Below are 11,109 nucleotides of genomic sequence, written 5' to 3'. Positions count from 1 at the left end.
TTCAGAGAGAAGCAAGGACTCTATTCAGGGCCCCTCAGGTGCTGTTTTGTGTTAAGACTCTGGTTCTGGTCAGCTGAGGCTGAAGAATCAACTGTGATGAAGAAGAGACCAGAATCCCTAAAGTGAAACTTTTATTTTACCGGGACAGTTGATGCTGGTTAGCTGAGCTGCTGAGAAATTAGCAGTGTTTAAGAAGAGACCAGCATCACTGAGGTGAAGTCTTCTGGGAGTATTGCCTCAGGGTCAGCATAGAGAAACTGTGTTCCAGAGAAGGCAAGGCTGCATCTCATGCTGGCAGCTAAACTAGGTAATGTGTAAGAGTCTCTCATATGGTACTGACTTTAAAGACATGAAGGGTCATGGAGAGCAGATGAGGCTTGGCACTGTGACATGGCAGGAGAAACCACTGGTGAAGGTGCAACCTGTGGAGACCCCAGCGTATTGGAGATGCCAAGACCATGGAAGACTGCCAAGGAAAACAGCAGCTGTAAAGTTGAACCAGACTGAGCCTCTGAGGTGAGCTGTGTGCTGTGGAAGGCAGAACCCGACCCTTTGGAGCCCAGAGGATTGTGAGGGGGTCCCAGGAATCAAACACTGGACTTTTTATACTGGTGAATTTTAGTTTTGCTTTGATTTGGCTTTGAGGGTGCCCTGTTTCTTCCCTCTGGGAAGAAGGAAGTGTGTAACTTGATTTTACAGGAGCCCACAATTAAGAAACTTTGGACTTCTAAAGAGACAATTTTTTTTTTAAAAGAGAACTTGGACCTTTAAAGTGTTGAAAATTTAAAGACTGTGAAACTTTTAAAGTTATTTATATTTTGAATGACATGATGTTAATACTAACATGGCATCTCAGTGACAGAGAAGGAAGGAAAGGTTACAGTTTCACAGTAATATGTTGGTGTGACAAGTTAACGAAGATTCGGTTGTCCCAGCTGCTTTTGTCAACTTGACACAAACTAGAAAAATCTGGGAAGAGGACCCTCAACTGACAAAAAGCCTCTGGGCTGGCTAGTTTCATGTCAACTTGACACACGCTAAAGTCATCTGAGAGGAGGGGACCTCAATTAAGAAAAAATGCCTCCATAAGATCAGGGTGTAGGCAAGCATGTAGAGCATTTTCCTAATTAGTGATTGATGGGGGAGTGTCCAGTCCATTGTGGGTGGTGCCATCCCTGGGCTTGTAGCCCTGGGTTCTATAAAAAAGCAGGTTAACCAAGCCATGGAGAGCACGCCAGTAAGCAGCACCCCTCCATGGCCTCTGCATCAGCTCCTGCCTCCAGGTTCCTGCCCTGTTTGAGTTCCTGTCCTGGCTTCCTTTGATGATGAACAGTGATATGGAAGTGTAAACCAAACGAGCCCTTCCTTCCCCAAGTTGCTTTTGGTCATGGTGTTTCACTACAGCAGTAGAAACCCCAACTAAGGCACCTCCATCAGATTGGCCTATACGCAAACTTCTGGACATTTTCTTGATTTATGATTGGTGTTGAAGAGCCAGCCCACTCAGTGATGCCATCGTTTGGTAGGAGGTCCTAGGGTGTAAAAGAAAGCAAACTGAGCAAGCCAAGGAGAGGAGGCCTGTAAACTATCATCCACGGTCTCTGCCTCAGTTCCTGCCTCAGTTTGTGCCTAGAGTTCTCGCCCTTGACTCCCTCCAAAGGGCTATAAACTGTAAGCTGTAACCTCCCCAAGATACTTTTGGTCATGGTATTTTTATCACAACAACAAAAAGCAAACTAAGACACAGATCTTGTCTCAACAACAACAAAAAATCTGAAATAATAACAAGTGAATAGATTCTAAGAGACCTATGGGACAAAAGCAGAATACTAACATATTATCCAAGTTCTAGAGTGGTGGGTCTCAGTCTTCCTCATGCTGTGACCCCTTAGTACAGTTCTTCATGTTGTGGTGACCCCAGCTGTAAAATCACTTTTGTTGCTACTTCATAACTATAATTTTGCTACTGTTATGAATCATAATGTAAATATTTGTTTTCCAATGGTCTTAGGCGACCCCTGTAAAAGGGTCATTTAAAAGGCCCCCAAAGAAGTTGTGACCCACAGGTTGAGAACTACTATTCCAGAAGGAGAGGAAAGAAAATGATACATTATGTTTTTAATTAATTATTTGTTTTTATTTTATGTGCCCTGGTTTTTTGCCTGTGCATATGTCTGTGTGACGTTTCCCTGGAACTGGAGTTCTAGATAGTTGTGAGCTGCCGTGTGGGTGCTGGGAATTGAATCAAGGTCTTCTGGAAGGTCCTCTAGCCAGTACTGTTAACCACCAAGCCATCTCTCTATCCCCCCTCACACACTCTTTGTGATAGGGTCTCTCTATGTAGCCCTGGCTGTCCTGGAACTCACTGTGTAGATCAGGCTGGCCTTGAAATCACAGAGATCCGCCTGCCTCTCCTGAATGCTTGGACTAATTGTGTACACCACCATGCTCAGCTAAAACGATATTACATTTCAATTGTCTTGAAGAAATATTGGCCCAAACTTATCAAATTTGTTGAAAGACATAAACTCTAAGAAACTGTGTCTGAAACAGAATAAACCTCAAATAATCCACACAGAATACAGAATAATCAAGTTTCTGAAAACTAAAGACAAGGGGAAATTTTGAAGTCAGCCAAAGAGAAGCAATGCACCGGGAGTGGACAATGACTCAAATGACAGTGGATTTGCCACCAGAAACATGAAGGATGGAGGAAGGGACAAGTCCTGAAAGGAAGGAAATATAAACCCCAAACTCCGTCCCCTAACACGTCCATCAGGGATGAGGAGGGAGAACTGAGAGAACCCGTGCCAGCAGATCTCCTATACAGAATGTCTCTAGAAGTCTCTTCAGACAAGACGGATGCATGGTAAGATAGTTAGAGCTCCGAGAGTGGAAAAGCAGAGTGACTGAAGGTGTGGATAGATGGCGTGCATGCACACTCATTCTCACACTGACAGATTAGGTGAAGAGTAGATGATGTGCAGTGCACACTCATTCACATAGTGATAGATTAATTAGGTGAATGGGTAGATAGTGCGCACTGCACACACATTCTCACACTGGCAGATTAGGTGAAGGAGAAAGATCAATCCCTGTTAAGGGTGGGGTTTGCAGTACACCTAAAGAAGATATTGGCCAGTATAGGACACCCAGAAATGTCCTGGTTTGCAAATTGCTATAAATCATAAAGTATTTTGAAACAAAATTTGTAATAACATAGGGTTATGTTATGTTTTTACTTTAATAACTTTTAAAGATAGGATGTGAAGAAAAATTAGAGTTAGAAGAAATCACCAAATTAGTAGTTAATGTATAAGGGATGCTGGCTGATTCGGGAAGGTGATTCCTATTGTCTACCGTGTGTGTGTGTGTGTGTGTGTGTGTGTGTGTGTGTGTGTGTGTGTGTGTATTATATGTGTGTGATGGCTCACTGGACAAACACACTCTACCTATTCATTCAGTTCATCTGCCTCAGAGAACCTCCCAGTCCAGTCTACCGCAGAGTCCAGCCCTGCTGCTGCTGATCAGCTTGATTGTGTCTCTCTGAGAGAGCTCTTCACGGCTGACTCACTTAGGATCCAGGATGGTTTCAAACTTGAAAAGCCCCACTTTCTTGCTTTTCATTTATAATCCGCTCTGCAAAGCCTAGCTTTGTAACTCTGTGACCACACAGTAACTCTCTGTCTCTGTCTCTCTCTGTATCTCTGTCTCTGTCTCTCTTTCTCCCTCCCTCCCTCTCTTCTTCCCTCCCTCTTCTCTTTCTCTCATGCAGGCAAGCACGCACCTTCTGGAGGACTAGAAAGAAAATACCATCTGGTTGTAGCCTGGGCAAATCTTTCAGCCACCTGACATATTAACCTGACCCTCACTCAGTACCCTAAGCTTCCTGGCCATATTCTTTTTTTAAAAGATTTATTGATTTATTATGTAAACAGTGTTCTGCCTGCATATATGCCCACACACCAGAAGAGGGCACCAGATCTAATTATACATGGTTATGAGTCACCATGTGGTTGCTGGGAATTGAACGCAGGACCTCTGGAAGAGCAGCCAGTGCTCTTAACCTCTGAGCCATCTCTCCAGCCCCCTGTGCATGTTCTTATGAGTGAAAGTGGGAATAGTAGCTCTAGATATGATATGATATGGTCTTTGGCCCCCAACTCCAGATACTGGTCATCACTGGGGTGGGGTTTTTCCTTTCTGTGTTTAACAGCTCAACTGAGGCAAAATTGAGTAAAATGTGCATATTTTCCATGATTTGGTGAGTTAGTGCGCATATTCCCAAACGATTCCTTACACCCCATAGTTCTTCCTCCTTTCCCTCCTACTTCCTGTCACCAAGTAGCCAAGGCACTGCTTTCTGCCTATAGGTTAATTTTTCAGTTCCTAGAACTGTAAATAAATAAGATCCCATGGTGTACTATTTCATCTGAGGACTTCCACTCAGCAAATTCAGTATTCAAATATAATGTGGTATGACCCTAGAGTCCATCTCATTTCACTGCTCAGTCACATTACATGGCGTCAGCATCCAAAAATTATTTCTTTATCTGTTGACAGACATTTGGATTGGTACTACTTCAGGGTTACTAGAAGTAAAACATAATGAACATTCATGTATAAGTCTTTGCACGTGCATTCTCTTCTCTTCGGAAAATAATAGAATGTAAAATGGCTAGACTCTACAGCAGGTGCATTTTAAACTTTTATCTTTTATTATTGTTGTTTGTTCAATACAAAGTCACCCTATCGAGCCCTGGGAACTATATGGAACAGGTTTGCCTCAAGCTTTCAGTGGTCCTCCTGCCTCTGTCTCTCAAGTATTAAGGAGTGCTTCACAATGTCCAACTATGTGTTTAACTCTTAAAGAAATTAAAAATTCTTTTCCACAGTAGTTATAGCATTAAATTTAATTTATAAAGATATATTGACCACTTATATGCATAATATTATATAGTATATAATATATAATATTATATCAAATTTGTGATATATTATATAATACATATTATATATTCAAAGATTATATTGTATAATACAAATAATATATTATACATATTCAGAAAGCACAATTGATGATTTGAACATATTTGAAATACTACAAGCAGGTCAACACATCAACACTTTCATAGTTACCAGTGTGTGTGTGTGTGCGTGTGTGTGTGTGTGTGTGTGTGTGTGTGTGTGTGTGTGTGTAGAACACTTAAGATCTACTCTCCTATCAACTTTAAATACAAAATCTAATGCCATTAAATAAGTCATCATGTTGTATATTAGATCCCAGAATTTATTATCTTATAACTGATTGTTTTTCTATTTAACAAACTTTGATGCAGATGAAATGGATAGTATTTTACAATCCTAGTCAATGTGTGTGAAGTCTCTGGTTCCTCCACACACTCACCACACTTGATATCCTCAACTATCCTAATGAGCACAGAGAAGTTTTTCATGGTGCCGTTACTTTGCATTCCTTCAGTAAATAATGCTGTCAGATATTTTTTCATGTGGTGTGGACTTACCTGCCATTCATTTATCTTCTTTAATAATGAGTCTATTCAAATCTTTTACCCAATGTTAAGTTGGGTCGTTTGTTACCTTATAATTCAGATGTGACATGATATGTAAATATGTACACACACATAACATACATATAGAGGAGTATGAAGGGATATTTTATGGATTGCCGGATGCCAAACTGACTCCTCTCTGTCTGTCCCCAGGGATCAAGGTCAATTATCATGGGTACAGTGAGGATTCCTTCCTGATGGCTGGCCAATTGACCCCAGTATTTCAGGAGACCAGACTTCAGATTCATTGTGAAGCTGAATGGAAGCAGCCTCAGTCCTGGTCCTGTGTATCCCACCAGAGGACACCTAGTTCACTACAATAACGGCTCACTGAGAGCTCCACTACATTCCGAGTGTGTCATTTCCGTTCTGATGCATCGTTGAACCATTGTTCTATCAATCCATCAACTTATGAGTAGTTTTGTTTTTGTAATGGGACTGTGCAGTCCATAGTTATATATCTACTAACCTCCTTTGCTTTAAAACAAGAGAACATAATCCATAATCAGATACAGTGTTACATACATGTCAGTTGGTGACATGCCTCGTACAACCCGGGGAGTAATGTTTACCAAAGCCTTTTCCCCTTTAATCTATGTGTTTGAGTGTGTGCTTGTGGGAATCTATGCCATGTGTGTCCAGGTGCTCACAAACCCAGAAAAGGACATTGGTCCCCTGGCCCAATTACAGAAAGTAGAATTATAGGCAGGCGTGAGCTGCCCAGTGTGGGTACTAAGAGCTAAATTTGCGTCCTTTAGAAGGGCAGCAGGTGAGCTAAACCACTGAGTTTTCTTCCAGCCCCTTCAATGAAGCTTTGATCACAGGAAAACAGATTCTCAGATGTGATAGGATTGAGTCACAGTGCATGGCTCTTCTTTCCGGGGTGAAAGGAGGTCAACAATTAACTTGCCGCCAAGTGTGACCCTGCGTCACTCATCCTTGATCTGTTGTGGTGAGTTGGACATTTGACGGTGGTAGTGGATACATCAAAGACAAGCTCTTCCTCTCTCCACCCTGCAGGGCCCTCTCCACAACTGACGGTAAGTTCTAGTTGAGAGAAAGGCCCCAGTGCCCCCGAGGTTAAAAAAAAAAGTATGGCTGTCTGGGCCATTTACTCAGGAAGCTCTCTGGTGGTGCTCTCTGGCCCCACCAGGATCAAAATTTTCACCATATTTTGGTCTTTTCTTTCTTTTTTTTTTTTTCTCACATAACCTTGTGACAGAGTTGGTATGAGGAATTCACCTTTGTAACACATCTTTCCATCTGCATATTGTGACTGGTCAGTTGATATCAAGATCAATCTCTCTCTCTCTCTCTCTCTCTCTCTCTCTCTCTCTCTCTCTCTCTTTCTCTCTCTCTCTCCCTCTCGACTATGTTACAATGTCTTAGAGGTTATATATCTACAGTCTTTGTTAGAAGCAGGCCACTGAGTCCAGCCCATGCTTCATGAAAGGTGAACTGAGCTCCATTTCTAGAATACAGGCATAGCAACATGTTGTGAGCTTCATTGAAAACCATCACATAGGACATCACCAATGAGATACAGCATCCTGGTGATACCCAGTTTCCAGACATCACAGTTATTATGGCAACAGGCAAAAGAATTAGCCCCAGTTAAAACTATAAATGTCTGCGCCATTTCTCTCTCCTCTCTCTCTCTCTCTCTCTCTCTCTCTCTCTCTCTCTCTCTCTCTCTCTCTCTCTCTGGGTTCTTTGAGACAGGGTTTCTTCATGTAGTTTTGGTGCCTGTCCTGGATCTTGATCTGTAAACCAGGTTGGCCTCAAACTCACAGAGATCCACCTGGCTGAGATCTCTGTGCTGGGATTAAAGGCGTGTGCCACTGCTGCCCAGCTATTTCTCTTTTTAAATAGAAATGGACACATTTGCCAACAACAGGAGATATTTGCAGCGAAGGTATCATATCTACTACTCCAGCAAATGTAACCAGAACAACTGTTTGGTTGAGTTTATTATTCTCAAGGACACGATTGCTTTTCTGAAGAACTAGACTGGTAAATTGAGTGGGATCAAGGGATGAAGGCATCCTTTAGGTGTTAAAGGGTACCACCAGTCTGCCTTCCCCCAGGGATTCAGCATTGCTCCTTTAGGACCCTCTAAGTGAGAGAGCAGACGCATTGCAAATATGACCCATGCTCTCCCCCGCCGTAGCTTCAAGCTAACACTTCAGGGAATTGATGGGGACATTCTACAACTGTCCAGTACATGCACCGCGATTACACACAAGAGAACTGAAGAAGTGGTGGTTTCTGGTTTACCCCTTCTCCAAACTGTCACATGTTACACTGCTGTTTCCATCTGTCTTCTCGGAGAACAGTCTCCATGCAGGAGGCAGTTTTATATTTTTAAGATGATTTGTTTCCCATGATCACAAAGTACCAAGCACACCGTAGCCACTTTATAGTGGATTTATGGACAGTGAATAAGTACCTGGAAATTGAAAGACGGAATAGTCCCTGACTTTATTAGTTATTTTTCTGTTGTTGTGGTAAATAGCATATCCTAACAACTTAGAGGAGAAACAGGTTTATTTTTGGTTTACAATTCCAGAGGGATAGAGTCCATCCTGGTGGGGGAGACGTGGCAATAGCCAAAAAGAGCATGGCAGAGAACCGGGAAGCTGGCTGTCTCGGTCACTGTTCTGTTGCTAAAGAGACCCCATGACCACGACAGCTCTTATAAAATAAAACATTTAATTGGGGCTGGCTTACAGTTTTAGGAGGCCAGTCCACTGTCATCATGGCAGGAAGCATGATCTCACGCAGGCAGGCACGACACTGAGAGTTTACACTCTGATCCGCAGGCAGGCAGAAAGAGACACTGGGCCTGTTGTGAATTATTGAAACCTTCAAGCCCACCCCCAGAGACACACCTCCTCCACCAAGGCCACACCCCATTCAACAGGCCACACCTCCTCCACCAAGGCCACACCTCCTCCACCAAGGCCACACCTCATTCAACAGGCCACACCTCCTCCACCAAGGCCACACCTCCTCCACCAAGGCCACACCTCCTTCAACAGGCCACACCTCCCAATCCTTCCCAAACAGCTCCACTAACTGGGACCAAGCATTCAAACATGTGAGCCTATGGGAGCCGTTCTCAATCACCACACTGGCTAATCACATTTTCAACCACACAGAGGAATCGAGGAGAAAGCGGAAGTGATCTGAGGCCATGAAACCTCGAAGCCCGCCCCCTAGTGACATGCTTCCTCCCATGAGGCTCCACCTCCTGAAGGTCCCGTAACCTTCTCAGATTCTACCAACTGAGGACCAAATGTTTTCATCCGTGAGCCTCTGGGGGTCGTTTCCTGCTCAAACTGTCACAACTGACTCTCAATATAGATTAATTATTACAATTGTTATAATTGCCCTGAAGATGTTTCTACCACTTCCAGAAACTGTAACTCCAAGGATGAGCCATATTGGAGCAATAAGAGAAAGGTTTCCACAAGAGGGTCATAGATGACAGAGCCTCCTGTTGCCAGCTGAGAGGTGACAGGTGATGAGGGGCGCCTCACAGGTCTCATCATCTCTTACTTTTCTCTCCTTCCTAGTCAAGGTTGACACACTCAATTGTCTTCCCACTTTCCCCAGGAATTGCCTGGTGTTTGAGGATTACAGATAATGTGTGTACCCATTCTTGCATGTGTGAGTCCATATGCACACACACACACATATATATATATATATATAGAGAGAGAGAGAAATTCCCAATGACACTACAATTTAAATCACAGGTTACAACTTTCAGGCTCCTGTTGTGTATGCGTGTGTTCTCACACTTGCCCTCATGTGTTCTCACACTCCTGTGAGCATGTGCCACTGGATGCATATGGATGTCAGAGGTCAGCTTGCAGAATTCAGTTCTCTGTTTCCATCATCTGGGTCCTGGGGATCAACTCAGTTTGTTGGGCTAGGGTAACAGTTGCCTTTACCTGCTGAGTCATTTCACTAGCTCCTACACTGCTTATTATTGAATTGGTTGTAAAATGCATAAATAATTTCAATCTTCTCTTAAAACATGTGAAGATCCAGCTAATACCATTTTTACTGGATTATAGAAATGGATGCTCATTTAGATAGGCCAAGTGCTTCATGATTTTTCATTTCACCACTCTTTGTCTCCTTGGTGAGACTAAGTGATACCCACCATTCATCTATGTACAAATGGAACTATTTTTCTTGAGTACAGTTAAGAAGAAAGTGATATTCTTTTTATACCTAAATTCTTCACAAAATTGGAAAAAACTAAATGTACCTGGAGGGGTCTATATATCAAGAAGAATGAGAAGAGAGTTCTCTGGAAGTAAGAAGGAACAAAAGTCATTTCCAAGCGTTTAATGTGTAACATTAAGCAAAACATGACTGGGGCTGTAGAGGTCAGTTTAAGACGTAAGGACTTGGTGATTGCAATCCTTACTCGAATCTACAGAGAAATAAACGCTACATTCCTCCTGCTGCGTGCTTTGCAGCTCCTGGTTTCCTTAGGAAGAACATGATAATTCTCACTTTTCTCCAAAGCCTTTTCTTTTTGATGCTGACTTCATCTCAACTCACACAGGGACCTACTCACTTCCCGTGTCTTGCCTTTGAGGAATGGAAAGACAGAGAGATCTGTTGCTGGTTCACGCACTTCATTACTGCTTATTCCTATTCCAGAAAGAAGGTCTGTAGCTCTGGTTTAGGAATAGCTTTAATCACAGTCATAGTAAAAAGCACTCATTTTCTTCAATCTCAGTATAGAAGAAGGAGATGATAATTAATTCTACAATTGTCCTTCAATTGATGGTTTTCAGATCCCATAACTTAAACATAACAGTAGTAGTAAAGGTTCATATTTAGTATCTTGAATTCTGGGGTGTTCTTAGCTAGAAAATGCACAGAATAATTATAAAAATTATATATAAATTTTATATATATTAGTACAATTATCTAGTTGCCAAAGCAATCCAAAACAGTATCTTAAATAGCAGTTGGGGTATGGATGCGTCGCTGTCAAACTCTCTCAAAGAAACAAAGGTGGCCTTCTGTTTGCACATCTTGCTTTCTCCAGCACCTTTTCCGTCTTCACTGGAGTCAGTTATCAATGTAAACGCGTCCCTGAGTTATCCGGCCCAGGATTCACTGGAAGCCAAGTGGGGAGTTTCTGGGTGAGAACCAGATTAGAAATGACTCATCAGAAGCCAAGTGTTTGTATGGAAAGCTCCCCTAAAATGGCTCAAAAGCAAATATTTATAAACATGCTTTTAGAAGCGCTGTGACACTCTTGGGAAGAGGCTGGAGCACCGCCTCCTCTCATCCCTGAGGATGCCATTTTGGTAAAGTTGGCTTGCTGTCCCTGGAGCTGACCTTGCTCTGAGCCTGTCAGAAATAGGGTTGCTATATTTGGTAGCCTGACCCTGACTCCCTGTACTTGTTTTGAGATACTGCTCTGTTTTGATGACCTCAGCCCATCTCTATTCTGAATGAATGGAAAATGTATATGCTTCTTGTGAAAATCTCGTTTTCTACA

The 11,109-nt window shown here is 42.5% G+C and overlaps 1 long non-coding RNA gene across 1 annotated transcript; it reads left to right on the top strand.

Moving 5' to 3' along the window:
- Positions 1–439: 439 nt before the first annotated feature.
- On the top strand, positions 440–6,605 carry LOC143268240 (uncharacterized). The gene is made up of 3 exons (XR_013043926.1): positions 440–516; positions 2,579–2,869; positions 5,727–6,605. It is a non-coding gene; the product is annotated as an uncharacterized LOC143268240 (long non-coding RNA).
- Positions 6,606–11,109: the final 4,504 nt, after the last annotated feature.

This window comes from Peromyscus maniculatus, chromosome 13 (genome assembly GCF_049852395.1).
Source record: "Peromyscus maniculatus bairdii isolate BWxNUB_F1_BW_parent chromosome 13, HU_Pman_BW_mat_3.1, whole genome shotgun sequence".
Lineage (NCBI taxonomy): Eukaryota > Metazoa > Chordata > Mammalia > Rodentia > Cricetidae > Peromyscus > Peromyscus maniculatus.
This window is presented reverse-complemented; position numbering and strand designations above follow the sequence as displayed.